We start from the raw sequence: 17,485 nt of genomic DNA on the forward strand, positions 1-17,485 counted from the left end.
CATAGCCCTGACTGGACTAAGTAGACCAGGCTGGCATCTAACTCTGCCTCTACCACCCAAGTGTTGACACTAAAGGCATGCATCACCATGCCCTGGCCTAGAGGGCCAAATGCTCTTAACCACTGAACCATCTCTCCAGCCCTGTGAAGTTTTGTTTTGTTTAACAGCAACCATAGTAAGCAGTATTATTTCTTCCAAACACTTGCTGTTTCTGCCTACATTCCAAGGCTTCTCTCTGCAGCTCTGACGTCACCTCCATCTGGGTACTGCACAGTAGGTGACTCCATTTGTATCGCTGCATGCTTCAGCTGTGGCCTTATTCTCTCTGATATCAGAGTAAGCTGTTCTTTCAGACTCCGTTGCAGGATGAAAACCGCAGAGCAGAGCAGGGCTAGAGAGATCACTAAGAGGTTATGAGCACCTGTTGCTCAGCCCTGGCTTCATTCCTAGCACCCACACTGGGTCACTCGCATCCATGTAGTAATTCTAGTTCACATGGCTCTGATTCCCTCTTCTGGCCTCTTGGTATGCTTGCATGTACTCAATGTACATGCAGACAAACAGGCACACATTATACATATACATATAATAAAAATTGTAAGGCACTTGGATGTTAAAGGTCATTTCCCAATGTGTTATGATTTCACTCAAGCTGACATTTGTGGCTATTGGGACCAGAGTGTGATGCTGCCTGTGGTGGTTTGAATGAAAATGGCCCCCATAAGCTCAGAGGGAGTGGCACTATTAGGAGGTGTGGCCTTGTTGGAGTGTGTCACTAGATGTGGGCTTTGAAATTTCAGATGCTCAAGCCAGGCCCAGTGCCTCTCTCTCTCTTCCTGCTGCCTATGGACCCGCATATAGAATACTCAGCTACCTCTCCAACACTGTCTGCCTGTGTACTACCATGATTCCCACCATGACGATAATGGACTAAACCTCTGACATAAGCCAGCCCCAGTTAAAAGTTTTGCTTTATAAGGGTTTTCATGGTTATGGTGCCTCTTCACAGAAATTAAAAAAACAAAACAAAACAAAAACCTAAGCCACTGATAAAAGCAAATATCTGTACTATGTACCATGCTATCTCTAACAAGAAGAGGCCAGATAAAATGTTACTTTAGTTGAGAAGTAGGAAAACAAACTTCAGTGAGATGAGTTTGTGAGTTTGTTTCTACAAACTCAACTACAAAAGATGAGGAATGTTCCAAAAGGAATTTTCAATTTGAAAGCATAATTTAAATAGAAACATGAGATGTTAAGATAATCTGAAATCTACCTAGTGAAAATTGAGGTAAAGTCAGGACAGATAGTGGTGTAATCTCAGTGCTAGAGAGATAGGGACAGGAGGATCAGGAGTTCAAGGCCATCTTTAGTTATACAGAGAGGCCTATCTGGGATACTTTGTCTCAAAAAACAATTGAACAAACTCGGAGCAAAGAGATAGATGAGGATCACTGAATGGGAACCATTGAAGAAGCAAACCATTATCACAGGCCCAAGTCTGCCAGACCTTCATGTCTTTCCAGAGAGGGAAGAGCAGAGAGCCTCACAGTGAATGGAGAATGCCAGGCACAACTACAGTGTGCAGATGAGCTGTCCATGTAGAGGAGTCTGGTCCTTTTCTCTCACTTACCTCCTCAAATGCTGGTGGTGAGACCCTTCCTCTCCAGCAAAGAGATTAAGAGGATCTAAGAGGAAATAGCTCAAGATTCTGGTATTAGGTATCCCCAAAGGACATCTCACCTACACCACAGTAAACTGTGAAAATGAGAAAATCTCCATCAGGGACTCAGAACCACCAGGCAGCCTTGCATGACTGATTCCCAAGCCATGAGAGCCAAGAGCTCTCAGATGGCAGAGAAGGTGGGAAAAAACAGGAGTCAGTTTGAAGAAAGAGAGACACACATATATCTCATATGTGTCATATGCAATGAAATACTTAATATAAAAATGTATAGTATATAGATTTATCTTTATTATTAATGCATATATGTATAGTACTTTAATAATGAATAAACATATATATCCTCAGAGACATGAAGAAGTTTTGCAACCATGACAAAAATATGGGATAATTTTATTCTTTAAATTTTATTACTTAAAAAAAATTGTAGGGGTGTGTGCAGTGCCCTTGTGGACATCAGAAGATAAATGGCAAGGATCAGTTGTCTCCTCCCACCGTGCAGGTAAGGATTGAATTCAAATCATTAGTCATGGCAGCAAGCGCATTTTTCTGCTGAGCCATCTTTCAGAGGTATGGGATTTTTTTTTAAAGAAAGTAATTATTATATACATTCAAAGAATAAATAAAAGATATTGGGAATCCGAAATAAGATTGCAGGAAGAAAAAGAAGAAAAAAAAGATCTCAGTAGAACAATGTAAAGAAGTCTTCCAGTGTAGATATCCAGGAAGATCAAATGTACAAAGTGTTGATGGTAAGTCAAGGGCAAGTGCAGGTGCTCAACTAGGAGTTTCAGAAAGAAAGAAAATGTGTGAGGAAACTAGCAGTGAAATGATTCGGTAAATTCCTCAGGACTGGGAGACAGGAGTGTCCAGACAGACACCAAAGCACTCCTATGAAGTGCTAAGCCATGAAAACCACTAGAAAATGCCACAAGTTCCCTGCAAGTTTCTGGGCATTAGATTTCTTAAAAGAATTCTAAGCAAGGAGATACTCTAAAGAAAAATGAGGTCTGGCTATTGCTAGATATCCAGCAAGACTGCCAATTGGGTAGCAGGCTGAGGTAAGAATGCTTCAAGACCTGCTAGGACCTCAACAACTTTACCTGCTGAGCAAATGTTCTCAAGATGCTAACAAAAGAAAGAGTCTCCCAAAGTGAAAGAGTAAGTGAAGAAGGAAGTCATGGAGAATATGCTGGAAAGCCAACACATAGGGAGAAAGTGACAAAGGGTGTCTTTGAGGGATGGTCCACAATGACCTCACAGGGCACAGAGCCCATAGATGTGCTGAGGGATTTATGAGCAGGACTTTTCCCCTACATATATGCATTTAATTTTTAATTAAATTTCTCTCATACACTATATTTTGATCATATCCCCTCCCCATAAACTCCTCCAAGATCCTCTCCACCTCCCTACTCACCCAACTTCATGTCCTTTCTCTCTCTTAAAAACAAAACAAAAACAAACTCGAGAAAGAAAATAGCTCCACAAAAACACAAAGACAAAAATCAAAACAGACAAGCAAAAGACCAATACCACACACACACACAATGCTAAAGCAAAACAAAAAGTCCACAAAAATAGCACTGAGTTTGTTTTGTGTTGGCCAGCTACTGCTATGCGTGGGGCTTGCCCTGGATTGTGGTTAATATATCCAGTCGTACTTCATTGGAGAAAACTGATTTTCGCTTTTCCAGCAGGTATCAATATCAAATCACTTCTTGGTCATTGGTGGGAACCCATGTCCACTTCCACCTTTCCGTATCAGCACCCCATGCGGCTTAGCGCTGTGTAGGTCTTATGAACGCTGCCAGTTCCTTTGAGCTCTTGTGTGCACCAGTCCTGTTGTGTCTCCAAGACACTTTTTACTTAGAATTATTCATCACCTCGGGCTCTTAAAGTCTTTCTGCCTCCTCCTCTTCTGCTTAGATCCCTGATCCCCGACAGGAATGGTTTGATAAAAAATCCCATTTAGGGATAAGTGCTCCCAAACCTCCTGTTCCCTGCACACTGTCCAGTTGTGGGTCTCTGTGTTACTTCCCACCTAGTGTAAGAAGAAATTTCTCTGATGTGGGCTGAGTGAGGCACTGAACTATGAGTACAGCAATATATCATTGAGAGTTATTTTATTGCTATGTTCTTTGAACAAAGTAATAATAGCATTGGGTTTTCCTCTAGGCCTATGACCTATTTAGTTTCAGGTTCCTATCCACTTTAGCAGTGTCAGGTATGAGTGTTATCTCACAGAATGGCTCTCCTCTTATAGGGTGGGCCTCAAATGAAGTTTTGAAAAGTAGTTGGTTACTCCCATACCATGTTTGTCACTATTGCATTACTGTATCTCGCAGGAAGGTTGCCATTGTAGACCATGGACGGGGTTTACAGCTGAGATGATGATTACCTTCTCCCTCTGGTAGAATGCAGAGTGCTTTCCAGGCCCATGAACCCTAGCCAATAGGGGTGAAGCTTCTAGATAGGCACCAGCTCAACTTCTCTGTGTTCAATTACACAAGTTAATGTCTTCAGCAATAGGACCTTACCATCAGATTGTGGAGAGCAAGCAATAGCCTTAGCAATAGCCTGTAATTTTTAGTGGGTTCCATAGGATACCTTTGGCCAATGACTCGGGCCCTATATATAAATTTTTAAATTTATTTTCTACTTAAAAATTGAGTCCTCCTGCCGCTTTTCCTGCCCACCCTCCTACTCCAGAACCTCTTCTTTCTTGTATCCAGCTTCTAAATGTTACATATTTATATTACCATATGACATTTCACTGCGTGCATCCATTGTGTAAAGTTCACATCAAACTTGGGGGATGAAAACGTTCAGGATCCTTTCTGGTAGCTTTCTGGAATACACAGTCATTGTCACCTGTGACCACTCTGTTGTCAGAGAGTACCAGCACCCATTTCCCCACTTTCCTTGTAACCTGGTGTCCACTTGCCAGACCTTTCCCATCACCCTCACCACTCTTTTCCCTGGCCTAGTTTTCTTCTAATCATGCATAAATGTTTTATATTGTTATATATGAAATGCTTCATAAAAATTTATTCTCTTAATTTAAAAAAGAGTCGAGCAGCTGTGAAAGATTTGAGAACCCTGAAGAAGCTCTGAGTGCTGGTATAAAATGGTCCTTAGGTTCTGGGCTGGGTAGAACTGAGTGGAACACATGGAGCATTACAGGCCCAGAGCAAGTGTTCAATTGCTAGAGCCCCAAACAAGCAAGCAAACCCATCAGCCAATCACACATCCAACATGCTTCATAAGATGAAAAGAAGTTGGAGTAGGGGAGGGGTGGAGGGGCAGGGAGAAAAGGATGTATGTGCTTTGACTTGAGATCCTCAAGTACAAATGTGTATATACACTCACATGCATACATATGAATACATAAACTCACACGTGTATAAACACTCATACACACCCTCCTGAACACACACACAAACACATCCATAGAAGGAAACACTAGGAATGGAAAATGCCCAGCTGGAAATGGGTGCCTCTAGGGGAACCAGGGATTGTCACATTCCACCCTCTTAGAGTTTTGAATTTGGAAGCCCTTGAAATGTCTACTAATCCACAAAAACTTGTTCTATAAGGAGAAGCCTGGGAGCAGCCAGCCAAATGCTGTGGAGGAAGCTGGAACGTGTACAGCTGGAGAAGGAGGTGGGAAATGCCTGCTGCAGCCAGGCTGTGGCCTCTCTGAGAGGAAGACTGCTTCCCACAAGCATCCTGGAGTGGTTAGAATAGACTTCTGTGTGATACCTGGATGGGGGGGGGGGCGAGGCAGGGGTGACCTTACAGCCCTCAAAGGAGGTTTGGTTTGAAGAAATTCTACAGCAGAAGAAATCGACCAGCACAGACCAAGCCTCTGAGCAAAGCAACTTAAGGAAGTGTTCCCTTTTCAGACACCATCTCAGCACTTTTGGCGGCTGTCCTTGAGTCCTCTGATTCTGCATCTGTGGACAGGTGGAGGAAGGACAGATGGCAGGCACATAAGGCAGAAACTGCCCACCTTATAGTGGACAAGAAGATAAAAAAGGAAAGGACAGAGGCCAGGCCTGCTTCGGACCCCAATAATCTACTTCCTCCTGCCGGGCTGTCTCCCACAGGGCAGTCAGGAGACAATTTCGTGGGCTCCGTTCTTTGTTTCTATCACCACATGGATTTTGAGACTTGAACTCTGATCTTCAGACTCGTGCAGTAGACATGTTAGCCACTGAGACAAGCCCGCCCTTTTTTTATAGAGGAAATAGAGACCCAGCGTGTTAAGTGAGCTGCTGGAGGTCTTCAGACAGACTCTCTGTGGTGGAGCGCAATGTCCTGGCCCCTGACCCGGGTCTTTGTACTGCACACTGCTGCTTATCAGGGAACAAACAGATTTTTTCCCCAAGAAGGAGGTGTGTTTCTAGCAAAAGCTGGGCTCCAGTTTAGGCACCATACCAGGAGACTTTGGCGCTGCCAACCATGAGAACAGGATGTCCTGGGTGGGACAACCGGAAGAGCAGACCATGAGGCTCTGATCTGAGTACAGCAGCACTCCCAGGGTGAGGTGTTGTCACCCAACAGGCCACCACAAACAGTGCTGTGCTCTAAGAGCCCAGGGAGTGTCAGGAAAGTTCAGTGGGGCACGTCCAGTGACTCATGGGATTTCTGCTTCGAGGCAACTGAGTAGCAGAGCAGTAAGGACCATGCGTGGAGGTGGCCAGCCTGGGTCAGTCCTAAGGGTGGATGATTTGGCTCAGTCCTGGCCCAGCTGGTGACTACACGCAACTACATACTCCTAGAGTATAATATAACAAGTGCTCAGTGGTAAGTATGACTTTGCATATGTTTAAGGACAGAAAAAGCACCCATTTCTGGAGCTTGAAGGCAAGGCCACCCTGAGTGAGAGGAGAGCAACACCGGGTTCCAGGCCTAATGCCCTATGTTGCAAGCTCAAGGTCAGAGAGGCTTCTTCACAGCTTTTGGGAACAAAGCCTGTGGGCTTGCCATCTTCCATACCCCAGCCCGTCCTCTGAAAGCCAGAGGACATCAAATACAGCCGCTCTTTGGGAAGTCACCTTCAAGGCAGTCTTCAGCACTTGCACAGCAGTCAAAGCACCAGACGGTGATCTGTTCTCTCTGAGCCAGTGCTTGGAATGCCCAGCACTTTCTACCACACCCTCTGAGGGCTCTGTGAGGTCTGTGGAGAGAACAGCACACATCAAACGATATAGAGAATCAAACTCAAATGGCATGCTTAAAAAGGAGGCCTCCAAAGACAAGGTGGGCATCAAGACCATGGTACAGAAGAGATGTCAAACCCTTGAGCCTTTGAGAGCACTGGTGGAGTTGGGTCTTTCTGCTACACATCTTCTCCCACAGCCCCATTTCCTTGTTTGCATCCAAAATACCATCTCCTGCCTAGACTTCCAGAGAAGCCTCCTTTCCCGGTCTCTGTGTCTGACCTTCATTCATAGCAAACCCCTACAGAGTGGAGTATCTGCCTGATGATTGGATTTCCTGAATGAGAAGTGAGGAAACTCAATTAGTAACTCAATCCTAATAGCACATGGTGGGGTGAAAATGAGCCCCAAGATGCTCTGAAGAGCTAGAGATTACACAGTGTCCTCTCTGCTGCCACTGTGCAGTGTTGTAGTGGGGCACTGAGATCTGTGTCGCTAAACCCTGTCACCCTGTTTCAAAACTCTTCCTAAGTTCCCTAGCCCACCTGCCCAGGAGTAGCAGTTCCAAAGGACTGATGTTTTCCTTCAGGGAGCTGGAGAGTATTCCTGACTTGTGGATGGTTCCTCCACCCCTGTCCCTACCCCCATGAGCAAACTGACCCACCTTTATGGCTGGTGGCACCATGGCCTCCCTTGGCCTATGTCATTGAGTCAAAGTTGCTAATCTGGACTCTTGCTCCTTAAGGTATGTTTCCCCTCTCTCTCTCTCTCTCTCTCTCTCTCTCTCTCTCTCTCTCTCTCTCTCTCTGTGTGTGTGTGTGTGTGTGTGTGTGTGTGTGTCCCAAAAAGAACACATAACTGGAGTTGCAGCTTGTTGTAAGCTCCCAACATAGGTTCTGGGAGCTGAACTCTGAGGTCCCTTGCAAGAGCAGCAAACTCTCTTAACTACTGAGCTATCTCTGCAGGCTTATGCATTTTTGTTTATTTATTTATCATATGTACCTGTGTGGTATGTATGCATGTGTGTGTGTATATGTTAGCATGTGATCAGGTACATACACATGCACACATCTGGGGGTAGAGGCCAGGGGCTGGTGTTAGGTGTCTCCTTTAATGTCTATTTATTGAGGCAGCATCTCTCCATAAACCCAGAGCTTACAGATTTGGCTAGTCTAGCTAAACGGTTGGCCCCAGAGATCTCCTGCTCCATTTTTTTGAAGCTGGGATTGCAGATGTGTTGCCATTGCCACACCAGCTGTGTTCATCCACTCTGCCATCTCTGCAGATCCTGATGATCCCACATATACAAAGCACCCCCCACCTGCTCTCTGGCCCCAAACTCCCCTATATCCAAACCCCTCCTCCTGACCTGTATCCTCCCCAGAGTCATGACATTTAGTTTTGTTGTGTGCCCATTTAGTTTAACCAGGTCAATCTGCATGACCATTGAATTGAAACTACCACTGGAACCTGGAGGGTCACCAGGGGGTACACAACTGATGGCAAGGACTCCGTCTTTTCCTGAATCCATGAGGAGGTAGTTCATCCGTGAAGGGTGGGACTCCATGGCCCCTCCCCCATCCATACCTGGCTGTTGATGTTCCTATTTCTGTGACGGCCAAGTGCAGTCAGCCTGTTATTGAGAGTTCATGATTGCAATGGCTGTATTCAGTCCTCCAAAGATGTCATTTCACAGCCCTCCTGTCTTCCAGTTCTTAGTGTCTTTCTGCATCCACTTCCACAGTGTTTCCTGAGCCTTTAGTATAAATGTCTTGCTGTTGGCCTTTACTTATTCTCAGCACCTTGGCCAGCTGTGGATCTCTGTGTCCACTACACTTCCCTGAAGGAGAAGCTTCTCAGACTAAGGCTGAGTGTGTCAGTTGTCTCTCTGGGTAGAAATGTATATGTTTCTAGGCAGTTCAGTATTATGTCACTTTAGCTGAAGAACAGTATTAAGTGTCCCCTATGGACTTTCAAGCAGGTGTGCAGTGCCAGACACCGTTTCTGTCTTGTGGAGCAGCCCTCCTGTATTTCCTTTTAATTGTACATTCATTACACAAAATGATGGGTTTCATTGAATCTTCATACTTGTATGTCATGTGCTTTGGTCATATACACACGCTGTCACCCTTTGTGTCTACCCCACCTCTCACTAGTCTCCTTCTTTATCACAAATAGTTTTTCTCTTTTCATGTCATTTGTGTGTGTGTGTATGTATGATGTGTGTGTGTGTGTGTGTGTGTGTATAAATTTAATATATTCTGATCTAGTTTCTGCATGGGACAGAAAACACATGTCTCCTTCTTAGTCTGGCTTATTTTGTTTCACATGGTGAGTCCCAGCTCCGTCCATTTTTCTCAATTAGCATGTCCACAGGTGTAGTAGCCCCCACTGTGAGAAACATAGGTGGTTGCAACAGGCTCAAAATCCAGGCCGCATTCTGAGGGTTCTGATTATAGACTCTCTAGACCCCTGCATGAGACATTCACACACTGCAGGGCCAATGCAGAAAGCCTGAAGAGCTGGGCAGGGTTTCTGCTTCACATGCGGGACCCATGGGGACAGTTGCTTGCTGGGCAGCCTGGGAAACTGAGCTTTCTTCTGCCTTTTTTGGAGATGGGATGGTTGAGTTTGTGTTCTTGGGAAAGATACGGTGGAGAATATGTTTTTCATTATGTCCTCAGAGGCAGACGAGAAGGGTCAAGCTCCGGTCTGTGAAGTTGGGGCTTTAGCACCAATTTCCTTTGGAGGGCAGCTGCCTCCCTCGCACATGCTACTTTCCCTAGGTGACCCTGGAAGACTCGGGACCTGGGAATGAGAGCCTTGGAGAAGGGCTCATCTCTTCCATTGACTTGGTGTTTTCCTCTCCACTCTTAGCTCATTTCATCTTCCATCATCTTAGGTATCCAGTTCCCTAGCCCTCATCTTCAGGGCCTAACGCCCTGGCCTCATCTGTGCCCAGTTGTCCAGAAGACCGAGGAATCAGAGGCATCCCAGCCCAGGCGCCTCTCCTTGCACATGGAAGGACGCTTTCGCCATCTGCTTTCAATGAAGTGTGGATTTCAGTACATAATATGGAAACAGAAACGGAAAAACCATCGGGGTCCCTCCTGCAAAAACAATCATTATCCCCTGAAACGAGCGCTGGGGAACTTCCGGGAGTGGAGTCCATCACTATTAAGGAAGAAGAATTCAGACAGGAATTCTGGCAGGGCAGGACAGAGAAGAGGGAAGGAAAACTGGAATGCTTTGACTCACCGGGAGTTGAGCAGAGTCCCTTAACAGAGCAGGCAGACCAGTCCCACAGCCAAGGCTGTGGAATCCGACACCAGCCTGGTTTCTCTCTGACTCAAGAATGTGGGCTTGCTGGCCCCAGAGCTGGGACGGTGGGCTGAATTACAGGAGCAAGACCCAGAGCTCAGCCAAGCAGGAATGGAAGCCAAGGTGGAAAACACTGTCTACAGGAATGGCAGCACTGACCAGAGACTTCGCCGGCACACTGCAGCCCATGAGTGCTGGGCCTTCAGAGAAGACCCTCTCAGGACCTTCCTGAATAATATGGTGACCTTTTCTTCAGCCCCTTTCACCTGAGTGCTGAGGGTTGTATGCAAACAGAAGCTCTCTAAGTCTATGGGTCAGCAAGCAAGAAAGGGAAACTTCTAGAACTCTGCCCTGGGCAGGAAAGAGGAAGTGTCTCTACTCAGCCTGACTAGGAAGGCATTTGCTGAGTTTGAACCCTGGGACCCACATAGTAAAAGGAGAGAATAGACTCCTGCAAGTTGTCCTCTGACTTCACACACACACACACACACACACACACACACACACACACACACACACACACACACAAAATAAGAACTGTGTCTACGATGTCCATATGCCCTGAGCACATAGTAAAGATACTGCTAAGGGGGGTCTCCATATGTCCTTGGTTCCAGCCTCCCTCAGAGAAAAGCTAGCCCTGCGCTTCCCAGCACATAGTCCATTTGCAATGTATGCTTTCTCTGGAGTCTCTGTCATCTCAGAGACTCTGTATGCTGAACTGTCAGGAAGACCAGTTCTCAGCACCTCAGCCTCTCCTTTGGTGGAGGCATTAATAGGGAGGTAGCCAGAACCCCAAATACTGATTTGACCCTGAAGCACCTTGAAGCAGAAAGGTGGTTGGAAGAGGGCTCAGCTGCACAGTTTATTTGATGACCCACATGGGATTCATACTGCTAGTAGTAAGGTAAAATTTTACTCTTCATCTAGAGGGCATGCGGCTCACAAATGTGGGAAAGCAAGCACACCTGGGCAGGAAGCGCACTTGGCTCTATTCTAATGCAGGTGGGACTTTGTTGTTTTCCCATTGGCTAAAATAATCAACCCAGAGGAAATGAAGGAAAGCAGAAATGTCCAAGGTCACAGCAGGGCCTTAGAGTAAAGAATGTTTTCACCGATTGGCAGCATATTTGCATATCATTTTCCTTGCTGTACATGAAAACTGTAGTGTTTGTCACAAAAGACCATTAGTTAGTGTTTCTTACCCTACTCTTTGTGCAGCCAGAGAACAGGGCAGGGAGTGAGCACAGCAGAAAGTGCCCTCATCCTAGAGACCTCAATCCCATGCCCTTGTTTATTCAAGAAGAATCGTCATTGTTAGCTGGTTTTCCAAGCTTGGATTTCTTGTGATAGGTCCTTCTCGATACTCCATTTGCTTCATGCCTGTGACTATAACAAAACGCCTGAGACTGTGGTTTGTAACAATACAATTAGTTGGATCAGGTCCTGGAGACTAACACTAGTGTTTGCTTGGCTTCTGATGAAGACCTTGCTGCATGGTAGTAGAGAGAGAGCAAGTGTGTTGGGCTTACTTGAGTCTCTGTCTTCTGATGAAGCCAATGACATCATGGGACCTTGTCTCAAGACCTCATTGTTGTTCTTTAATTATAGTTATAGGAATAAAAGCTGGAGAAGAAGGGTGGAGGGTGGTCCCCAGTGAGGGTCTCAAGTGAGTGGGGTCCCAAGGTAAGGGATCATGTGGGAGAGCATAGCAGGTTCCATAGCAGGTAAGGGTGACCGAGGCAGGAGGGAATAACACACAAGGCAGATAGAGCTTGAATGAGGAGTTTATTTAGAAAGGAGAGTGAGGGAGAAGGGAAGAGACATAGAGGCACTGGGAACAGAAGGAGGGGGGGAGAGAGGGGGAAGAGAATAGCGGGGTAGCTGGTAGCCAACTGAAAGCAGGAGAAAGAGAGAGAGCAAAAGAGAGCATAAGGGGGTAGGGGTCTGTCTTTTAAGGGGGTCCTTTACACCTGCCTGCAGACTAGTACTCATAGAACCCTGGGCTGACCAGAGTACTGCCTGTGTGCATTCTGCCAGGTGACAGGGGCAGAGCAGCATAATGCCTGAGCCCTTACACTCATGTAGCCTGAATTTTTCCCCCAAAGGTCCCATCTCTAAGTACCATTAACTTATGTTCTGAGCGAAACACGAATTTGGGGGGAACATACTCAAACCACAGTAACACCCCACTCTCCAGTACCACACGTCCCAGACATTGGCATTTCAATGTGTCTGGAGCATTTCCCTGCTAACTGTTCTCAGTGTGGTTCTGAGTAATTTTTTTCGTAGGTCCTCACCATCACAGATACTTGGTGTCACGAGTGAGGTGATGGGTGAGTATGCCCAGCCCTGCCATCCTTCCCCCAGGCTTCTTCTATGATTGTGAAGCACCCACAAACCTGTCTCTTTGTCATCACAACTGAGAACACAATGTGCAGGAAGGAGCCACAGTGGATTCCTGGGAGCAGGTAACCCAGATGTGACACTGAGACCACGAACTAGAAGACACCCCTCAGAAACAAGCAGACCTGACATTGAACGGTCTTGGTGCAGACACACATTGGGTCAGCACATGCTGTGCTACAGTGCAGATCTCCTTCATTATTTCCAGGCCGAGTGAGGATGCCCACGGCTGTGAGAGTGTGCCATACACCTATCCTCACACAGGGAAGAATGGCTTGTTCTCCCCTTTGACGGTGTGGGTGGGGGAACATGAGACTCAGAAGGGTTGGGGAACTGGAGGCTTGGGGCTAGATTGTTCTATCTCAACTGTCAACTCCACACAAGCTAGAGTCATTTGAGAGGAGGAAACCTCATTTGAGAAAATGCCTCTATAAGCTAGGACACAAGCCTGTAGGGCATTCTCTTAGTTAGTGATTGATGGAGGAGGAAGGTCCAGCCCCTTGTGAGTGGGGCCATCCCTGGACTGGTGGTCCTGGGTTTTTATAAAAAAGCAAGTTGAGTAAGACAGCAAGCCAGTAAGTAAGCAGCAGTCCTCCATGACCTCTGCATCAGCTCCTGCCTCCAGGTTCCTGCCTTGTTTGAGTTCCTGTCCTGACTTCCTTTGATGATGAACAGTGAGTGGTGTGTGTCAGCCAAATAAACCCTTTCCTCCTCAGATTGCATTTGGCCGTGGTGTTTCATCGCAGCAATAGTGACCCTAACTAGGACAGGGGGTAAGGTATTTAGTCAGCTTCCTGGGGATCTAATCAGCACTGTGGATGAGAGCATAAGGAAAGCAAAGCCTGGCACTGCTTGCAAACAGGGCAGTCTGTCCCACCCAGATCTTCCTGTCCTCAGAGACACAGTGTACAACCCTGTGCAGAGAGCCAGGGCTCTGAGAACACCAGTGCTACAGCAGGTCAGGTCTGCAGTCAGTCCAGCAAAGGCAGGGGACATTGCAGGCCAACGAGTGGGCCCTGGAAGGTCACCACAGATCCTCAAAATGCCATGTGACTTGATATACCAGGAGAGCTACGCAGTTCAGTGTCACATGTGGCCCCTTCTTTTCATCTCCATACAGAACATTTGTTTGGACATTTACTGTTATTTTGTTGTTTAGAACATACTAAATACGGACTGTTATTTCTCATTTTAAGTGATTTTTAAAATTGTGTGTAGGTATGCTTATGAGTGTCTGTGTCTGCAGGAGCAGAAGATCCTGCATTCCCCTAAAGCCAAAGTCCCAGGTAGTTGTGAGCTACCCAACATGGGTGTGGAGAACTAAACTCAGGTCCAATGCAAGAGCAATATGAGCTACTTATTTATATCTACATTTTGCCTACATATATGTCTGCATCACTTGCATGCCTGGTATCTTCAGACACCAAAAGAAGAAAAAAAAAAAAAAAAACAGGCATGGATCCCCTCAAAGTGAGATTGCATATGGTTATGCATCACTATGTGGGTCCTAGAAACTGAACCAGAGTCCTTTGGAAGAGGAAGCAGTGCCCTTAACTGCTGAGCCATCTCTCCAGCCCCTCTTTCTCGTTTTTAACCTACATTCCAGTGAAGTTAATTGAAGATGCTATGTGCTAATTAGACCACCTGAACATAATCACTGGGCATGAATGAACCAGTTGAGATTATCCAAAGCTGATAAGGAAGTTTAGGAGTTTAAAATACTATGCTATCTTTTTGCCAAAAGATCCTTTTTGTCTTTGGAGGCATAACTGGCTTATCCAGATGCTTTAACTGTTTAGCAAATCTGGTTCCAGTGGGTTAAAGGTCAGCAGGAGCTAAGTGAGCCTGGTGCACGCCCTGTGGCCCCTATTGGCTGTTCATGTGACTGTAGTAACAAGGCAGGGTCGGTTATTTCATTTCAGTGACCTGGCCATCCAGTACAGATGAAAGACAGTAAGCTATGTACAGTAATAGAAATGACTCACATTTAGCCAGAGGTCACCCTGAGCCAAGCATTATTCTAAGCACGTCCTGTGTGTTCACAGACACCATCCTCCAAACAAAAGGATGCGGTAAGAAGTGCTATTATTACCTCCATTGTACACATAAGAAAACTGGGGCACGGAGAGGCCAGCTGCTTTCTTCAAGCCATGGTCACTTAGTGGGACCACCTACAGACCCCAAGGTGTGAGGCCCTGTCCCCTGTTCAACTTCCATAATTGTCCACCTTGTTTATCAATGGACTCTGATTTACCTTGGCTGGATGTGTGCTGCCACCCTGAGGAGGATCCACAGCCCATCTGGATCAGGGAGAACCCTGAGAGATCAGGAAACCCAGGGAAAATGTGCAGCATAGGCCTGAGGAACTAGCCTTGGAGAAGGTGGCCCTTATTTCTCCCTCTGCAGCGTGACCCACCTAGGGCCAAAAGTCAGGTTAAGGGGAGGGACAGGCCCTCTGGAATCTGGTGTCTGAGATCTCAGGCAGGGGGCCTGAGCTCTGAGCCCAGCCTAGAAGGCTGACTGGCTGGTTCACCTATTCTGAAAGGAACAGCTGGGGGCTTAAAATACGAGCATGGGGGAGGGGTTTGAAATCCAGGAACCTGAAGAGCAGGCAGGGCTGCCTGGGTCTGCAGAGGTAACTCAGCCTTGAAAGCTGACTGTCAAAGGAAACCATCAAACCTGGAGGGGCCCTGGAAGGTTCTGTTTCTGCTCTATGACTCTGACTTGGCCAGGCCTGGTTGCAAAGCATGCTTGTAGAAGTCAGAGAACTTCCAGGAGTCAGTTCATCCCTTCTATTGGGGATCAAACTTGGATCATCAGCTTTGGTAGCAAGCACCTTTGCAAGCGAAGACATTTCAAAGACCAGACATCTCAAAGACCCTGTTATGTCTTCTCTATTTTCCCACTTGACCTTTTGCCTTAATAAGAAGAGCCACTATGGATGTCTATTCCAAATAAACATGATGAAGCTAAGCTACTTAGCTTGATTTCCAAGACAATTTTCTCAATCCTAATGAATCACTCATGAAGAGGCTTTGGGAATATCTGGCTGCCTAGATGGAGCTGTACTCTGGTCCTTCCTGGCACTCCCGTGAGCCCAGACAGATCATCTGCTAAGTTCTGCCATAGGGGTTATGGCAGAGTCAGGGCTATGTTATCCACCAAGATCTCAAACTCTGGCCGCCCCAGTAATCTAGGTTTTTTTTCCCATAGAGTGGCCCAGCCATGTCCAGTTTCTCTCCATCCCACCAAGGAATAGCTGTAATAACGGCAAGGGCTGGACACTGAGACCCAGATCAGCCAGCCCGGCCTTGCCAGGTGCAGTTAACAAAGGAAAACATAACGGGAGCCTGATTTTCCCAGCTGCCCGAGAGGGGAAAGGAAGTTGGCTCTGTGAATCATACAATGCCATGTGAACAATTCAAGGAAGGAACTGTTCAAAGGAAGCGACCAAAATAGCCCAGTAGACCACTGCCTGCTGGGGAACAGAGAACATGGAAGCCCATATCACTACTACATGGGGCCAGGGCACATCTCAAAAAGCAAAGAGTTTTCCCAGAGAGGGGAAGCTGCTGCTTGTAAATGTTTACTGATGCGAAGTTGTCTGTTAACAGCCAGAGCCAGGAAGGAATGGTTCTGGAGGGGTAGATAGAGCCCTGATGCTGGGGTTGACTGGTGTGCTGTGGGTGTTGCCTCACTCTTTGGCTGTGGGACACATGGTGCTGAGCAGGATAGGTGGGAGATGCCCTAGAAGTGAGCTCGTGCCTCTCCTCTGCCCCAGAGGTGGACTTCCAATAGGTACCAACACACCACTGGCCAGAGGCCAGGAAGGCAGGTGCTTGCCAGCAGGAGGATGCTGCAGACTGTGGCCTCGGCTGTGAGGCGCTCCAGAGAGAGGTGCTTGTTGGCAGAGAGGTTTAAATACAGACACCACCACCTGAGTGTTTTCCCTCTCCCTCCACCCAGTGGAATCAGTTCTGAACACCTCTCTGCAGAGTGAGTTTTCAAGACAGCAAGAGCCAGTTAACTCAACCCAGAGCCCAGGAGAGGTTCAACTGTCTTCTCTATCACACTGGTTATTCTTGGCTTCAAAGGACTCAAACGTGTTTACAAAGAGAACACGAGAGTCCTCTGTGTTTATTTGAAAGTACAGACTTTAATAAACAGGCTCTTTTTTAAAAGCGTCCAAACAACACACAGGGGAAACAGCCTCCTTTCTTTGTTTTCGGCATCAGTCAAAACATAACACGCCCTTGGCTTCGGTTTAAATGAGTTTTGTTTCTTCACCAAGGTTCACCGTTTATAAAATACATTTGTATATTGACTTTGATCTCCCCACTGGCGCAGCTTGAGGTTGGTTCTAAGTTCTGTAGCGTTAAACACAACCACATGTGACCGGGGCGGCTCGTGTGTACCAGCTGCCAGCGTCTGGTAAGCAAGATCAGCACTGGAAACCGGAGAGGTAGGTGAAGCCAAGATTAAGGGTGTGCCCAACTCCAAAGCTCCAGCCAGAGTCTCGTGCCTGCTGGCAGGTTCCTGGTCAGATACTTTCACCAATGCAGAGTTGGGCTAACTCCACTCAGCTCCAAACACTGCCTAGAGGGTAGGAAAGGCCAGGGTGCTCATTCCACCCAGCATCAGTCTCCAGATTCTTCCCAAATTGGACCCAGTGATGCCAGTGCAAATCTCTGCAATAAAAAAATTAAAACAAAACAAAGCTGGTGAGACTACATAGCAACAGAAGGTTTGCCAGGCAACCCTGACAACCTGAGCTCAATCCCTGAAATCCACACTAAGAGGAAAACTACTCCTGAAAGTTGTCCTCTGACCTCTACATGTGAGCATGCACACACACACACACACACACACACACACACACACACAGAGAGAGAGAGAGAGAGAGAGA

Source organism: Phodopus roborovskii, unplaced genomic scaffold (genome assembly GCF_943737965.1).
Source record: "Phodopus roborovskii unplaced genomic scaffold, PHOROB, whole genome shotgun sequence".
Lineage (NCBI taxonomy): Eukaryota > Metazoa > Chordata > Mammalia > Rodentia > Cricetidae > Phodopus > Phodopus roborovskii.